General features: G+C 42.2%; 1 pseudogene; it reads left to right on the top strand.

Annotated features, from left to right (window-relative positions):
- Positions 1–16,986, top strand: part of LOC127235933 (sodium- and chloride-dependent transporter XTRP3A-like) — a 205,519-nt pseudogene extending 188,533 nt beyond the window's left edge.
- Positions 16,987–18,232: the final 1,246 nt, after the last annotated feature.

The following is an 18,232-nucleotide window of genomic DNA, read 5'->3' as shown; positions in this document are numbered from 1 at the left end:
TTTCAATCAACAAAGTATATTTAATATTTAAGATCTGCCTGCATCTGAGTGGATGCCATTAGTATATCTCGTTTGTTGTTGGGAAATATCCAGTGTACAGTCTATCATAATTTGTTTATCCAACCAAATCTAGACTATTTCCAACAATATTTAGTATACTTCACAATTAAAAACAATTTTTTTTTAATTTGCTTGAGTGCCTGTTGGGTGTCATTTGATAGCCAGCATGAACAAATTAATGAGTGCTTTCATGCATTAGTTCCTATGGCTCCTCTAACAAATTGCACAGTCGATGGCTTAAGGTAACAGAAATTACTTCTTACTTACAGAAGCCAGAATCCCTAGGTCAAGATTTGGTAAGTTGGGTCATGCTGTGTGTTGCAAGATGTGTCCCATGGGCCTCTCCTGGTGGTTTCTGGTGACCCATCTGTTCGGTGACTTAAAAACCACATCGCTTGGAGCTTTGTTCTACTCTCACATCACCTTCTTTTCTGTGTTTTCTTTTCTAAGTGCACTTGTTATTGGATTTAGTGTCCTTACACATCCAGGATGGTCTCATCTTGAGATTCTCAGTTATATCTGAAAAAAAAAAAACCCTTTAGGTTCTAGGTGGACATGTTTTAGGGGTTACTACAGAAATTCCTGCCAAGTGTTAAACAGTGGTAACAGAGCAGAAGAATAATTTGAGGTGGAGTGCTGGAGGACTGTAGATGTAACTTTAGTAAAGTGGTCTGAACAAGCCAGTGATGAACGAAGCGGGACAATAGCACTGGGCAATGCTGTCTGAAATCAAGAGAACCCCAGGTCGCAGGCACTGCTCAGGAGTGGCACTCACTCGGGAAAGGGCAGGGAATGGAATGCCTGTGGGACAGCTGTAAGTACTCAAGGAGAATTGATTAGGGACAGGGTCTCACTGGGTAGCCTTGGCTGTCTGGGAACCTGCTATGTGGACCAGGTGGACCTAAACTCACAGATATCCATTTGCCTCTGTCTCCCAAGAGCTGGGATTTATTTTATATGTATGAGTGTTTTTTATTTAAAGATTTTATTTATTATATATAAAGTGTTCTGGCATGTATTCTTTCATGCTAAAAGTAGGCACCAAATGTCATCGTAGATTATTGTGAGCCACCATGTGGTTGTTGAGAATTGAACTCAGGGCCTCTGGAAGAGCAGTCAGTGTTCTTAAACTCTTATCCATCTCTCCAGCCTCATGTATGAGTGTTTTGCCTGCATGTTTTTGTGTGCCCATGTATGCCTGGTGTGTTGGGGGGAGCAGAAGAGGGTGTTGAATCCTCTGGAACTGGGGTTACAGATATTGTGAACTGCCATGTAGGTGCTGGGTACTGAACCAAGGTCCTCTGCAAGAGCAGTAAGTGCCCTTAACTACTGAGCCATGAGGTCAGGACATAGACTTAAGGACATGGAAATTTTTTGCCAAGTGGATATCCTTCGAATAATGAAAACTTGACAATAACATTAAATGTCTTTTGAGAGCAAGGTGATACAAGTAAGAAGTAGCAGGTTACACTAGAAGTGTTCAGGTGGGAAGAATGTCTGAGAATCAGCAGACTGCAGAGTACACAGACCACAGCATAGGGTTCAGAGATCCTGCCTCAGGATTCCTCCAGAGCCCAGTTGAAGAAACACCCATTATTTGTGCCCACAGAGCCCCCTCTCTCTTTCCCACATACTTTCTCCACAAGTACTCTCCTGACTTATAGCATTGTGGTTCATCTGGGCTGTCAGTTTTTGTCATAGTTTGTAACTATAATGGAATCATTCACCCTATATACTCCACTGAGTCTTGCTCCATCCACCCCTGGAGTGAGATTTCTGAGGATTCATTTCTGTTATTACACAGAATAATCATTTGCTTGTTCTCATTGTTGTATAACATTGTCTTATGTGAACAGCCTATCATTTAATCATCTGCTTTACTACTGATGCACATTTGGAGTTTTTCAGTTTGGGGTAGAACAAAGAAGTATATAAATAAAGTGTGGTGTCCTGTGTATATTTAGCAGTAGTGGATATTGTTCAGAGTCTCTCCAAGTTGCCAACTTGGAGCTTGGTTCTGTTTTGGAATATGTTTTGGAGGTAAAACAGCCTATCCACTGTGTCTCACTGAAAAGAACTAGGGTTAAATCCAAATGTTTGCCGCTGAGCCTCTGCTAGGTAAGGCTCATTATCAGATAGGGACTTGGGGTTAGGTGAAAAAAAGAGAAAGGTGGGAATTTTGTTCTATATAATCCTGAGCTGCCAAATGAGGTATCAACAAAGGGGTAAATGTTCAATCTCAACCTCAACAGCTTGGTCTGGATTAGAAACAAAGCAATAGGAGCATCCACAGAGCGAGTTTTAAGACATGGCAGAGGCAGTCCCAACAAGGGAGTGAGTAGAGATAAGAACACAGGATGCTCTCTCACCATGAAATCTGGGAAAAGCGAGAAGCAGCAAAGACAAAACAGCAGAAGCCTGTAAGGCCACAGGGAAACCTCAAGTGTCATGAAGCACATCTGGAAGGAGAGGTTTGTCCGGGCCACAAAGGTCCAGAGGAAGACTGACAAGGTACCGTGTCAGTTAGGCATGTGCACAGGACATTACTTGAGACCATGTTAGCTTTGGTATCTTTTTTTCCAAAAGTGAGTGGCCTGAGTAACTACAGGAAGTATAAGAGAAATAGGGCTGCCACTAGGTACACATGAGAATGTGCTCTAAGCAAGGACGTGAACGCAGTAAGGGAGCTCACCATGGGATGTCTGCAGAAGAGGTCACAGCAGTGTAGACATGAAGTATCGATGGAACAGCAGGTAGCATGCTGTACCTGGAACTGTGAGCAGGGAAAATAGTGGGAAAGTTGGCCAGGGAAGCAACGAAGGGCCAGGTCACATAGCCTCTCAGAGGTCACTGCAAGTGCTTTTGTCCATTGTGCCGAAACGGGGAAGCTACTCAGAAGTTTAGGGACAAAGGGTGACATATTTTGTCTTAATTCGATAAGCTTCAACATCATGATTAGTAGTGATATGTCACATGCTTCTATTTTAATCTCCAGAGCACAGTGAGTTCTCCTGTTGCCCCTAAGTCATATCAGCATTGTGCTGGAGGTCTAAACCAGAACAGAAGGCTAGAAAACAAAATAGCCAGCCAGCGTTCATGGATGGTATGGCTTGGAGATGACAGGATTGTGCATGTTCAAGACAGCACTGCAGGTTTATAAAAGGAGAGCCTGGCACTGCTAGAGCCTACCATACCACTTGGTGGAAGTTTCCATCTGTAGGAAAACTACAGGTTGATTTGAATGGCCTTTACAGCAATAGTTGACACACTGACGGAAGCCCACAATCATCACAGAGGATGTAAGTTTTCTCTGTGACTGATAGATCAAACTCACAAAAGATTCAGTGAGTGGAGCAACACATTGGACCCAGTAAATGTAGCATGCACACCATCTTTCCTCGGTATCCCACCTTCTAAAGCACAACATTGGTGTGCTATCATGGAAATCAAAGCCTAATGGCTGGTTCTAAAACAGTCTAGTTTTATAAAATCCCCAAATGCTATGTCCAGAGTAGTGAAAATGTACAGGTTATAGCTACATACAGCATGTCTGACTAGTAGAGAAAGTAAAACATGAAAAAGATTTTATAAAATTAAGATCTACATAAATCAATGGTATGTGGGATGGTATAGTAGTGTCTTGCCTTGTTCCTGTGACCAAATACCTGACAGAGCAAAACGAAAGCAACAACAGAAAAACACTTAAGGGAAAGAGGGCATATTTTGGATATATAGTATGTCTTGGTAGAAAAGGCCTGGTAGCAGGAGTGTGAATCCTTTCCATTGCCTCTGTAGTCAGGAAGCAAGTGAGGCCAGAGCATAAAACTTCAAAGCCTGACCCTAGTGGTCCTCTTCCTCCAGCAAGACTCCACCTCCTAGGGATTCAACAATGTTCCAGAACAGACTACTGAGGAGCAACCTGCCCATCACACAAGTCTATGGGTGCAGTTTACATTCAAACCACAGCAGAATAAAAATCCTTAAAAAAAGGTAATAAAATTGTAAAATCTGTGTTTTAAACAGTTAGATTATATAATCTCTTGGGAGGGGGCACTGTGTAAAGTTGAAGTGGATAGGGTGTATCTTTGAACTCTGAAAACTTTGAATTTGTTGCCTGTGTAGTAATTATGTAAACACTTGCTTTGTTAAGTCATTCAACTTAATATGACTATTCAGAGGTTGTGACATGCCACAAGGAAAAGTACTACATAAATGAAAACAAACAATAGACACCAATAAAAACTAAGAAACTGTGTATGTTATATATTAAGAAATGGAAACAAAAATCAGAAGAGAAACTGTGGAAGAGTATCGTTCCTTGTAATACTGCAGGAAATAGGTATAACAAAACTGCTCCTAGGTAGTTCTTGAGATATTTCCAGGCAATGTGGCATCTCAGCAAGCAGGGGAAAGTTTTGGGCTCCATGAATTCATGAGAAGAAATCTGTCTGGCATGTATAACAAAACTATCTTCAATATAATTCAGAGTGATGGTGCACACTTATAATCCTAGCACACCCAGGAGAGGCAGGATATGAAATCTCTCTCTCTCTCTCTCTCTCTCTCTCTCTCCGCTGTCCCTCTCTCTTTATCTCTCTCTCCCTCCTTCCCTTCCCCTCCATCCCCACTTACTTGATCTGAATTTATTTTGCAGAGGAAATTTTAAAAGTAGAAAAATCAGAATGGTGGCAGTGATGATATTGGGAGATTGGAAAATGGAGGAGGGCTTCAGAAGGGAAAAGTTCAATGATATACATAAAGGTTAATAAAATGATTGATGCAGGTGGTGGTGTACACCTTTAATCCCAGCACAGGGAGGCAGGCAGATCTCTCTGTGTAGAGGCCAGCCTGGTCTACAGAGTGAGTTCCAGGACAGCCAAGGCTTATACAGAGAAACCCTGTCTCTAAAAAACAAAAATAATTAAAATAAGATGTGTGATACAGAAGTACTGGTAGGACTCTTGCTTCCTGAAAAGGGCAGTATATACCAGTTGCCATGACACCCTTAAGATGTCAGATACTTAGGGACAACCTATCAACCTCATTTTCCCCCCTTCAGACAAGCATCTGTAGATTTGGGATGTTGAGGTTATTGTTTTATTTTTTAGACAAGACTGCTGTTAATCCCCTATGGATGTGATTGTGATGGTATCTTCCTTGTAGAAATAAGGGCTGCCTGAAGGTCAGAGAATGGAGTTTGCCACTAGCTAACCGTAGAGATCTGGAGGTCTGTACAGACAGACAGGAAGTAAAGTAGCTGGGCAGAAACAGGACATAAGCTGGGAAAAACTGAAATTGCTCTCTTGTCTGCTGAGGCACTAAGGAGATAAGGTGTGGCGGCGGCTTGCTCCTTCTCTCTGATTGTTCAACATTTTCCTCTATATCTGACTCCTGGTTTTTATTACTTAGAACAATTAAGAGCTCCATTTACAAGTATGTGATCTCTTGATTCTCCTACTTTGACTTCTGGAGTGAGTGCTGGAATAGCAGGTATGCGCCATCTCTCCCAGCTTGCTCTTATTTGTTTCAAAGTCTCACAAATGATTCTGATGTGCAGTCAAATATAAAATCTAATATGCCCAGTTGGGATGCCTATGAACCGAGAGAGAGAAGGCCAGCCTATAATCACTAAGAGTACAAAAGTAGCACACGTACCTTGATAGTAACCAAAAGCTCTCTAATTGAACTTACCTGCTCAACAATATAGAAAGCATGCCTGGTACTAGAAACCTAGGCAATTACTCAAGGTTAGTTCAGTTGTGGGTCTTAGAAGATAAATTACAACCACCACTGTATTAAAACAACATAATTCCTAACTACATTATAAATATTTGTTCATATACTCACATATATAAGTGTAGTCCTCACCCTCATCCAAGGAACTTCTTTTTTGCAGTGAAGAGAAACCAATACAGAAAAACCACAGCTAAGTAAAATGCCGAATTGTTGGAAAACAATCCAAGGTGTACATGTACAAAACAATTCCTGAAAGTAAGGCTTTTGGGGGACTTTGCAGAAGGAGGGGTGGAGAGATTGTTAACAGTCAGGTTTTGAGAGTATGCTGTGAGAATGTGACTCCTAGTAATGTCAGAAGCTACACCTATAAATTCTCTCCAACATGATTGCCCAAGCATGCTGCTACAGTGGACTGGAGGTAGCTTGCAAGGGTTCAACTCTGTACAACTCCAGACAACCAAGGAATACTGAGAAATAGTCTTCTCCAGTGAAGGGCAATCGGTTTTCCAATACTTAGTGGTCAACACTGAAAACATAATAAATATAATACTATACAAACTAAGCATGTTGTATTTAAGAATGCATATGTGTGTGCATATTTACTTGTGTGTATGTGTGTGCATGTAGCAAACATTGATACAAAATAAAAGGCCATGAATTCTAAAGCTAAAGGAGGGGGGTATATGGGAGGGCTTGGAGGGAGGGAAGGGAAGGAGAAAATGTTTTAAATATATTGTAATTTCAAAAACTAAAATATTTTTTTAGGCCAGTATGTGTTTAAGATCTCAACATGGATGTAAAGCTCCTGGTATTCTTTAAAGTGAACCTGAGAGTCTGTACAAACCTCCCCCCTACACACACACACACACACACACACACACACACACACACACACACACACCATGATGCCCACATTTTATGACAGACCACATTTTGAGGATTCAGAGGTGAAAGGGATCCAATATACTTTGAACCCTGAGCATGTGATACAAAGCATATGTGTTTCCTGGCAACATGGGACTCATAGCTTCTGCTGTTGTGAGATGAAAGAGCAAACACACAAGCCCAGCAGGACTCAGTGAGACTCCTTGGGGCTCACTAGTTGAGCCAGCATGGCCCCAACCACATTTTGACCCTGGAAAATATTTCCACAGTGTTCCAGCTATTTTCCCCAGCAGACCATGCCTTCAAGTTAGTCTTGATTCTTGTTCCCATCAAAAATAGTTGAGGTGAAGGAGTAAATTTAGCCAAGACCAACAAAATCTCTGAAGGCCTCACCACAGTTCTCTCAGGCCCCTGTTTCCATAACACGTGGCTGGGTCTTGCCAAACCCATCTCGATCAGCTTAGTGGTCATGGTGACAAACCAGAGTGTTTTCTAAATAAGCTTACTCCTTCTTCTGCTTGAACTGACCTAGAAAATATATTTGTTCCATTTGGTCCTTTCGGAGCACAATGTCCACTTTGTGTTGTGTATACCACCTAATTATTTCAGATTCCACAGCGTCAATTCACAGAAAATGATCCAGGCTACTTATACTCTTTTCCCATTTGTCCTTTGGAGGTGAGTATACACATAAAGGAACAAACTATACTGATGTTATCTTAGTTGAAGTCTTAGGGAGCCATGCATTTTTATCTCTGTATGTTAAAGAAATAGATATTTATTGTAGCATTTCCCCCACATTGTTTTTAGATTAAGACCTCTTTGCTTTCAAACCTTATACTTGTTTGATTTTTCTTTCCTCAACTTTGTCAGTCTCACAGCAGAAACAGCAGGAAACAGCCAGAGCCTGTAGCTGTCACCCCAGACCCAGCTCTGTGGTTTCCACCTTGCCTTCAGTTCTGGCTAACAATTTCTTGCTATGAACTAATAAAGCAATAAAGATCAGAGAAGCAAAGCATCTAGGCTACCAGAGAGCTCGGTCCGTACCAGGGCTGGAGAGATATTATCCATAGCAAGCTGGAGACTAATTGCCAAGGCTAAATCCTTAATGCCCTGCTCCTATCTTATATATTAGTGCTGGGGTTTAAAGCTGTGAGCTCTGTTTCTCTTTTAGACTGATTCACTTCTCATGTAGCCCTGGATAGCCTTGTAAATCTAACATTAAGTACTTTTGGTTTTTATGTTTTCTTACTCTCTGTTGTTGACTGTGGCCTTCTCTTGTGGCTCACCTTTTAGTTAAACTCTGTAGGCATATGGAAGAGTGTTATCTCTCCCTCCGTCTTTATTGCAGGGGATTGGGTTTTGATTTAGGAACATGCTTTCTCTCATTCACCTAACTCTGTCAGATAATTTCCTTTGTGAATGTCTTTGCATATCTTCTGTTACATTGCTATTGTAAATAGTGTCTTTCTCCTTATTTCTACCGTTGTTTATGTTGGTGGCAGAAGAAACAAACATTTTTTTTATGTTAGTCTTGTACCTTGAAATCTTGATGCATTTCCTAATGAATTCTCACAACTACAGATTGCTTCTGTTTACTCTATAAACTATCCTATAACCTGCGGATATGATTTAGCACATTTCTTTTCAGTGTCTGTATTTCAACCCTTTTTTATTGTGGTTTCACTATTATTACTGATTTTATTGGAGTCTCAGGCACAATTGTTTTCCTGTACTTTGAACACAGTGAAATTCCAAGTGTTAGGTGAACACTCTGACTAGTTCTTAGATTTACTATAAAGGCTTTTTCAGACTGCTTTTAGAGAATACTTTAAAGGCCAGGATAAAGTTTCCATGGCCTTTGCATATTGGTTAGGTTAGGGAGTAGTTGGTTGGTTTTTTTTTTGTTTGTTTGTTTGTTTGTTTGTTTTGTTTTGTTTTCTGGGGTTTACCATTGTCCACGGAGAGATACAACACTTTCCTCCTTTTGCTTGTTGTTCTAGTTAGAGTAATAATTGCTATGACGAAAGGCCATGACCCAAACAAAGCAAGTTGGGGAGGAAAGGGTTTATTTGCCTTACACCTCCATCAGGAACTCAAGGTAGATTCCTGTAGATAAGAACTGATGTAGAGGCCATGGAGGGTTGCTGCTTACTGGCTTGCTCATGGCATGATCAGCTTACGTTCTTTAAGAACTCAGCACCACCAGGTCAAGGATGGCACCAGCCACAATGGGCTGCTCCCCTCCCCATCACTAATTAAGAAAATGTCCTGCAACTTATGGAAGCATCTTCTCAGTTGTGGTCCCCTCCTTTCAGATAACTCTAGTTTGTGTTAAGTTGACATAAAACTAACCAGCACCATTGTAAAGCTCTGAGCCCTGCCTATAGGATCTATAGCCTGACCCTCCATTCCTGCACAACACAGACACGAAGACGCTGACACCCAGGCTTCGAGATCTAGATCCCACTTGGGCATCTAAGGCTCCTGTTCTAAACTTTGGCATCCATTCAGTTCCCTTCTTTTGGTTCTGACACTTAGTTTTTCCTCGCTTTTTTTTTTGAGATTGGCTTTATGTCCAAGATGTTATAATTACTGATTTTATTTTATTTTATAGTTTTAGAATTATTTCTTTCCCCTGCTCCTGCCATTCTCTCTCTCTCTCTCTCTCTCTCTCTCTCTCTCTCTCTCTCTCTCTCTCTCTCTATTTCCTTTCCTTTCTAGTATATATTCTCTACTGTTTGAAATTTGGACTTTCATATCTCCTTCCAGGTGTGTGCCAGACCTGGTTCCCCTATTCCATTTTAAACATTATCGTCATGCAGTTCAGGCCCTTTGAGCCTATAACTTTCTAAATACCGCAAACTTAGGATACACAAGGCCCTGAGATCAGTCTCTGGCTCCAGGGATGGACACACACACACACACACACACACACACACACACACACACACACACAATTTTATTTGTAAATACTCTTTCTTGCATTCCAGCTATCTTTGGGAGAGAGGAACTAGCTTTAAAATACCTTCCTGTGGGGCTAAAGAGATGGTTCAGCAGTTAGAAAAGCTTGGTGTTCTTCCAGAAGACCGGAGTTTAGTTCCCAACACTCACATCAAGTACTTCAAAGTCAACTCCAGAGAATCTGATGTTTCCTTCTGGCCTTGTGGGCACCTGCACAGACATGGTACAAAAACATGTACATATACATATACATGTACATATACATATAAATAAATAAATCTTCTTTTAAAATATTGTTCTATAAGGCAAGTTTGTTTATCTGGGGGGTGGAGAAGGATGTCTGCTCAAGACAGAGTTTCTCTGTGTAACAGCCCTGGCTGTCCTAAAACTTGTTTTGTAGACCAGGCTAGCCTTGAACTCACATAGATCTGACCGTCTCTGCCTCCTGAGTTCTGGGATTAAAGGTTTGAGCCATCACGCCTGGAAAGGTTAAGTTCTAAGGATTGTAAATTTTGTTAGATTTTGCTTCCATATAAACATATGTTTTTGGCCCCATTTGTTTTCTTTCTTTCATTCTGTATTTCTTATTTTTTATTTGTCTGCTTGTTTACTTGCTTGCTTCTTTTTGAGGCAGGATTTTTCTGTGTAGCCTAGACTCTCCTGGAACTTCCTCTGTAGACCAGGCTGGCCTCAAACAGAGATCTGCCTGCCTCTGCTTCCTGATTGCTGGTATTAAAGGCGTATTCTATCACTGCCTGTCAATGTATAACAGTCTTTTTAAACATTGTTTTATGTGTATTTTGTCTACATGAACCATGTGCATTCCCAGTGCCCATAGAAGTCGGAAAATGCTGTCAGATCTCTGGAATCAGAGTTAGCCACTCTGTAAGCTACTGTGGGTACTGGGAATTGAACCCAGGTCATTTGGCAGAGCAGACAATGAATGTTCTTTTCTCCTTGAAAATCTTCATTTAGATTTATGTTAATCTTTTCCCTCCTATTCCACAGGTCTTATAACTTTTTGATTGCATATTACACTATCCATGTCATCATTTCTTTGGGTTATCTTCTATGTTGTTAAAAGGGAATCTGAGGTAGTTTAATGAGAATGTCCCCATAAACTCACATGTTTAAATACTTGTTCCCTAGCTGGTAGAACTGTTTAGTAAGGTGTGGCCTTGTTGGAAGAGGTGTGTCTGTCTGCCTGCCTTCCTGCCTGGCTGCTGCCTGCCTGCCTACCTGCTGCCTGCATGCCTGCCTGCCTGCCTGCTGCCTGCTGCTATGCTTTCCTCATGATGATCATGGATTCTAACCTTCTGCAGCCCCAAATTAAACACTTTCTTTTTAATAAGAGGAAGACGAATTTTGGTACTAAGGGGTGGGGCATTGCTGTGACAGGAAGCTAGCCATGCTGCTTTTGGAAGGAATATGGAAATCCTGGGGAAATTGGATTAGGAAAGCTGTTGACTGCTATAAGCAGGGCTAAATGGACATCCTAGTAAGAGCTTGGAGACAACAGTGCTAAGATCATTGAGGGTTATGGATGCTTAGCTCAAGAAACTTCAGAGGGCAACAAAATTAGTGACAGTGTTAGAAACCATTCTTGTGGTGCTTGGGGAAAAAATGAAGATGCTTTCTGCCTGAGGGCAAATTGAAATAGTTGGACTAATTTTATAGGCAGAGGATATTTCAAAACAGTCTAATATTAACTCTGTTGCATGGTTATTAGTAATCACATTCATGCAAAGCTACCATAAAAAATAACAAGCAGGGCAAAAAGAAACACAAAATGTATAGTTTGAGGAGGGGGAAAAAGCACCAAGAAATTTGATGTCTGTACTGAAAGAGATAAGGAGAGGCCTAGTGTGAAATGGAATAAAGGGAGTGTTGTCTTTGGGTGAAGACCCCACCCAGCTAACCTGAAAACTTGCATAAAGGAAATGCCTTTTGTATTTCTATAAAGCTGCAATGGGGAAAAATGTTATGCAAATATAATTCAAGAAGGGGAACAGGCTCCAACCAAAATGGCTGAACTTGGCTTCATTGGCCAGGTCATTCTGGCTTTAGATCCCTGAATGATACTGGAGTAAAGGAGTTGTGGAATCTTCCTCCGGAGTTAAGAAAATCCTCTGAAGCGAGGTGTTTGGCATGGGAATCCCTTCAAGGAAACCAGAGAAGCTATATGTGAATTTATGAAAATGAAGCCTGGATTGCATTGGAGACCTCAAGATCTTGGAGATGTCAAAATCATAGACTTACCAAGAAGCTTGGGACCAAATCAAGAGAGAAAGACACATGTTGTAGCCAGCAGAACTTGAAGGGAAGAGCCATCTAAGCCCATTGGCAGCAGATTAGAGCTATAGGATTTGGAGTTTGCCCTCCTGAATTTCCATTTGCCTATTAGAAACAGATTAGTGATACAGAATTTGAAGATTGCCCCGCTGGAATTCTGTCATGCCTTGGTCCAGTATTTTCTAACTATATTACCATTCCTCCCTTTTGAAATAGTAATGTATATTCTATGCTGTTTTACATTGAAGTTTATAATTTACTTTTTGATTTTACAAGGAGTTATAATTAAAAGTTGCCTTGGGTCTCAGAAGAAACTTAAAATAGTGTTCACACTATGAAAGACTGTGGGGACTGTTAGAGTTGGACGAAAGTCATTTGGCATTATGATATGGCCATAAGCCTATAGCAGAAAAGGTGTGGGTTGTGGTGGTTTGAATGAGAATGCCCCCCATATGTGCATATGTTTGAATACTTGCCCCCCATTTGGTACAGTTCTTTGGGAAGGATTAAGAAGTGTGGCCTCATTGGAGGAGTTCTGATGCTGGCAGTGGGCCTGAGGTTTCAGAAGCCCAGGCCATTCCCAAATAGCTCCCTCTGGTTCCTGTTTGCAGAAAGGGATATAAGCACTCATGGGCCAACACCATGCCTGCCTGCCAGCTGCCATGCCCTCACCATGATGGCCATGGACTCCAACCCTCTGTAACCATGCACCCCAAATTAAACACTTTATTTTCTGTGGCCTTGGTCATGGCATTTTGTCACAACAGAAAAGTAAGACAGAATCACTTTTATAGATTTTAATTGGCTTGATTCTGTAGTTAGAAAACATACTGGGAAAAATGAAATGCAGCATGTTCTACCCTCATGTTCAGGATATCAAAAGAAAAGAAAATTAAATATAGAAAGTGGAAATGAGGGCCTGGAGAGATGGCTCAGTGGTTCAGAAAATTATCCGCTTTTCCAGAGGACATGGGTTCAATTATCAGCACCCTGTAACTCAAGCTCTAAAGGATCTCTCTCTCTCTCTTTCTCTCTCTCTCTCTCTCTCTCTCTCTCTCTCTCTCTCTCTCGCTTGCTCGCTCTCTCTCTCTCACACACACACACACAAACACCACATGCATGCGAGCAAAACACCAATTCATATAAAATAAAATTTTAAAAAGAAAATAGAAAAGAAGTATACAGAGTGCTCATTGGGTAAAACTTATATTTGCTTTCTTTGAACCTTGTTTTAAGCAGTTGGCTACCTGGCTCTTAGAGGCTGGCTGATGTGATTAGCTTAAGGTTCACAGTGTACAAAGACATCTTTAGGTTAAACTACATTCTATTGAACAGAATTACACTGAGAAATAACTCCCTGTCCACTACTTCTCTCTTCAACCATGTCTAATTCAATATTAACATTACAGTGACATTTTAAACCAATAATTATGTTAATCATTGAAAACACTATTTTTTTTTTAAGTCATTGATTCCAATTGTCTACAATGTGGTGCTTTCGGTGGTAATCATGGGCAGGAAAGTGAGTTCAGAGTACCCCAGTAGGGTGTATTTTAACACTGACATTGTTTAGAATTGATGGCTCCTGCTAATAATAGTGAAATAATTGTTGTGTGATATCTAATATTCACTTAAAATGTTCAGTGTCATGTTATCCCCATCTGCTCCTGAAGCCTACTATTCCCCCTGTGCTTATACCATTTAGCTTATTTCATTTTTGTATCAGTCAATACAAAATTGTGTTGCTATAACCAAATACCTAACATGGTCATGAGTGAGGCACTTATTTTATTTCTGGATTGAAAGGCACAATCTAACATTGTGGAGAAGGATTGTACAATTCATGACAATAGACTCATGAGCCTAAGAATTTAACTATTGATGGACAAGGAAGCAAAGAACAGACAGGAAATGACAGCGGGCTATACAATCTCAAGACACCCAATGATCTACTTTCTCCAGTGAGAGCCCAGCTCTGAAAGTTATATGTGGTGATATATTACTTATGACTTATCAAAGCTTGCCTGAGGATTCAGAAAGCAAAGCCAGCCACAAGCTATAGACGTCAGGCAATGGTGATACATACCTTTAATCTCAGAAACCATACTAGCTAGCCAGGCAGTGGTGGCACATGCCTTTGGGTGGATTTCTGTGAGTTCGAGACCTCCCAGGGATACACTAGAGTGAATCAGTCTAAAAGATTTAACAGAGCTCATGCCTTTAATCCCTGCTCTAGAGAGGCATATGAAAGACAGGAATCCAGTGTCTCAGGCAGCATTGTGAGATTTAATCTCTAGCCACCCCGGAGGATAGGCAGCAGTCTGAGGTTTGCTGGAGTCCTTGAGACAGGATCGCCCCCTTTTGGACTGAGGTAGATGTAAGACCTAGTGGCTCAGCTGCTTTGCTTCTCTGACCTCAGCTTGAAGCTTGAACCCCAATATCTGTCTCTGGGTTTTTATTTTTGGTGTTACAATTACACACCTCTAAGAGTGCAGCAAGACAGGGAGTGTAGACATTCCACATCCGAACTATGGTGTTTCATTCTTGTCCCCTCTGACTCACATGTATATCTGGTGTCTTTTAATCATCAGCAGGCTGTTCAGGGCACGGGCCTGGCCTTCATCGTCTACACTGAGGCCATTAAAAACATGGAAGTGTCCCAGCTCTGGTCAGTTCTCTACATCTTCATGCTGCTGCTGATGGGTTTTGGGAGCATGCTTGGAAACACAGCGGCCATCCTCACCCCTCTGACGGACAGCAAGGTCATCTCCAGCTACCTGCCCAAAGAGGCCATTTCAGATCAGGACACCAGGCAGTGGAGGCGGGGCATGGGAGAGTGGCGAAAGGCAAGACAATCAGTGGAAGGGTCTAATTAGGGGCCGTGTGATTCTAAGAGAACTCCAGAAAGGCTGCAGGGGTGTAGCTGTGCTCCTGCTAGGGTAATACTCAGTTCCACTTGGGTAAGTTGTTCTAGGTGCTGTATGCACATGTAATGTGCACCACAGAGACCCATTTTTAATTTCAACATCTTGCCACCCAGCCAGGATCATGAGAACCCTCCTGTGCCTCTGATGGCTCTATGTCCAGGATAGATAATGTCACATCTGATCACATGTCCTAGCTATCATGTGGGAAGTGTCTTCTTCCCCGCTCCTCGAAGCCTGATAGCACTTGGTTTTTTTTTTTTTTCTGAAATTGGGTCTCTGTGGTCCACAGTACAAATGCATGTAGCTCCCAATCCAGCACTTAATCCTCTCCTGAGGGAGCCTCCCAGTGGCTGATATTGTATGGTATGGCAGTGGGAAGGGCTACTATGAATTCAGAGGCACCATGGAAAGCCTTAGGAAGTCAGAAGAAAACCTGGAAAGAGTCAAATATTGCCTCTGCCATGTTGTGCAGTTATCTGACAACACTAAGCCCTGGCACCCCCAGTATATAAGGGATCTCTGACTACTAACTTGGAGGCTTAATCTGCTCTGGTACATGACCAGAGCCTGGCATGTGAGAACATCTATGTAAATTGTAGTTTCTTCCCAAACCAATCCTTATCTAGGGCCCCACACCACATTTAAGTCCACTTCTGAATGTCTCAGGGGCTATCTTTAGCATTCCCAGACTTTCAGCCATTATGATAGAATATATCCACGATGAGAAGGCAGAGGGTGGTCTTGAGTTTAAGCCTAGCAGCTTTGTTCCTGCTCTAACTCTGCCTGCTCTCCCATGCCAAGGCCAGGCCCTTCCAAGCACATAGTGACCATCTCTAGGAGGCAGTAGAGTATACTCGGAACCATCACTGATGGACAGAGTGGGAGGGCAGAGGGAATCTCACCCTAGCCCCGTGGACTGAGAGGGCTGGCACCCCCTCCCCCACCTTCTCTGGGAACTAACCTCTGGTCCACACCCGGGACCTCTGAAGGCCAACACCGGGGAGATGATGTCTCATGACCAGTTCTTCATTGGTCATCCTCAGGCAGCCTCAGCCCTTTTCCCTTTACCTCAATAGCTCCCCCAGAGAGGATCAGATGGGTTGGGGTCACATTCAAACATCAAACCAGAACAGCATCTTCCCAAGGGCAGAAGGTATGCAAACTAGAGTCCCTCCCTCCAGAGCATGAATAAATCTGTCTCTCTCTCTCTGTGCTCCCAACAGATTTGAAAGTGACCTTCAGGCCACGACTTGCCACTCCCTCAACTGGTACTGGAAGGCCATGTGGGCGTTTGTGAGTCCAGTACTCATCATCAGCCTCTATGTCTTCTTCCTGTGTGACTATATCCTCACAGGGACACTGCAGTACCAAGCCTGGGATGGCACTCAGGTACCCGATGTTCCTGCAGGGCTGGGGAATAAGGCAGAGACCACACAGTCACTCAGAACACAGGGGACTATTGCTGTGCTGTGAGAAGGCTCCATGTGAGTATTTCACAGATGCTCAATTTAGCACAGCAGAAGTGGGTGTGAGTTTTTAACCATGATGCATGGAGAGAGCAAGAGATGCTCCAAAGCATCGCAGTGGGCCTTTCCCTAGAAGTACCAGTATCCTCTGGTGTGCCACACTGTACATATTTATACAGAACATTTCTACCACCACAGAAACCATTAGTCTGTGCTGAAGGTTACATAACATTTAGGGCTCTAGAATAAGGTACTAGAAAAATTGTTTCTATGGCATTCCTGGATAGGCTTCACACACATTCTCTCACATATGCTCGCAAAGGTCAGAATTAACTTTCTTCGTGGTTTCTCTGAATTGCAGGGTAGTAGACACCACAGTCTTCACTCTTTAGCCTCTTCCCCTTCATAGAAGGCTTGGATGAACAGTTCTCTTGGACTTGATAGGAGGGACCTTCCCCTGAGGCTCAATCTCTTCTCCCAGGGGCAGCTGGTGACCAAGGATTACCCCCCCACATGCACCAGCTGTCATCGGTTTGCTGGTGGCTTCATCTACCATGTGCATCACCCTGCTGGCCCTGGGGATTTTCATCTGGAATTGCCTCAAGAGGGGGAGGTTCATCCCCAGTGGTCTAAGAATGGACCTCCCAGGGACCGAAGTCAGCCACTATCTGTTTCACAGTTGCTGCCTGCTGGTGGGGACACCTTGGCTGGAGTGCTGGTCTGGGACCTCCTGAATCTGTAAAGAGGATTAGGGAGCTTAGAAAAAGAAGACTACCTTGGGGAGGGGACCACATCCCTTAGAAGACTCCCTCCATTATTTGCCATCTGAAGACTACAACTTGTAGCCTTCTTGTCGTCAGCGGTTAAGGCCAGTACTGAAGATCATTGTCACCTAGACTCTAGGAAGTCCTAGAATTCAAGGTAAGCTGTCGTTAGAAACTTGACCATAACCCTGAGGAGCCAAACAAGCACTTCGGTTTATGTTTGTTTGTTTTTTGTTGTTATTTTTGGTTTTGTTTTTTTTTTTCTCAAAAAAAAAACAAGATACTAATTGCTTTTCATCCAGTGTCAGAGGTTTTTGAAGCACCTAGGGCAACACATTACAATTCTTCTCATTGAAGCCACAGTGAGTGTGTAATTTTTGTATTACTACACTGTAAATACTACTGGGATTTAGTGTCGATGAAGGGAGAGTTTTGTTGGGAATGCAAAGGTTCCTCACAGTGGGCTGTGGCAACTCTAAACTGTACAAGGAATCTGAACAGACATTCCCATCCCTGGGGTTTCAGGGTCAGATGATCCACAAGGGTACAAGGAACTGTAACTTTTCTACAAACATCACTCACAGCCACCTTCATTCACCTCTGTATAGTAATGCTTTCTAAAATGTACATAAGTCACACAGAGCAGTGTATAACTGAAAACACTCCATATTAATGGCTGTTATTCATCCATTATGTCAATTTGTCTGTTTTCTTTTCTTTTTTTAATCATAATAAAGTGGATCAAGGTTGTCCAGACTGAGAGTTCCCTCCTGTACTAACAAGCCGAGCTCATGGAATTGAAGGACTTCTTTGGATCCATCTGTGCAGACACCTCTGAAGACACTTAGACATCACTTGGAACCTCGACCAGAGAGATCTTTTATTTCTCTCTTTTTCCCAATGACAAAAGTAGGCACTGGAAAGGTCTTTGGTGTGGCAGGTGGTGGTAGTAAAGAGAAAATTCTCTGGCTAATCACTTGCTACATTTGCAGAGAAACAAAATAAGGTTCCCAGAATCCACGTTGGAAAGCCTACAGTGTCTGAAAATCCAAGTTCCAGATGATAAAACATCCTTGTTGTATCCTTTTCCATCCTTGTTTGCACCAGCATGAACATGTACACAAAACACATACACATA

This window comes from Phodopus roborovskii, unplaced genomic scaffold (genome assembly GCF_943737965.1).
Source record: "Phodopus roborovskii unplaced genomic scaffold, PHOROB, whole genome shotgun sequence".
NCBI classification, from domain to species: Eukaryota; Metazoa; Chordata; class Mammalia; order Rodentia; family Cricetidae; genus Phodopus; species Phodopus roborovskii.
Note: the sequence above shows the minus strand (reverse complement) of the source record. Positions and strands in the feature narration are given on the sequence as shown.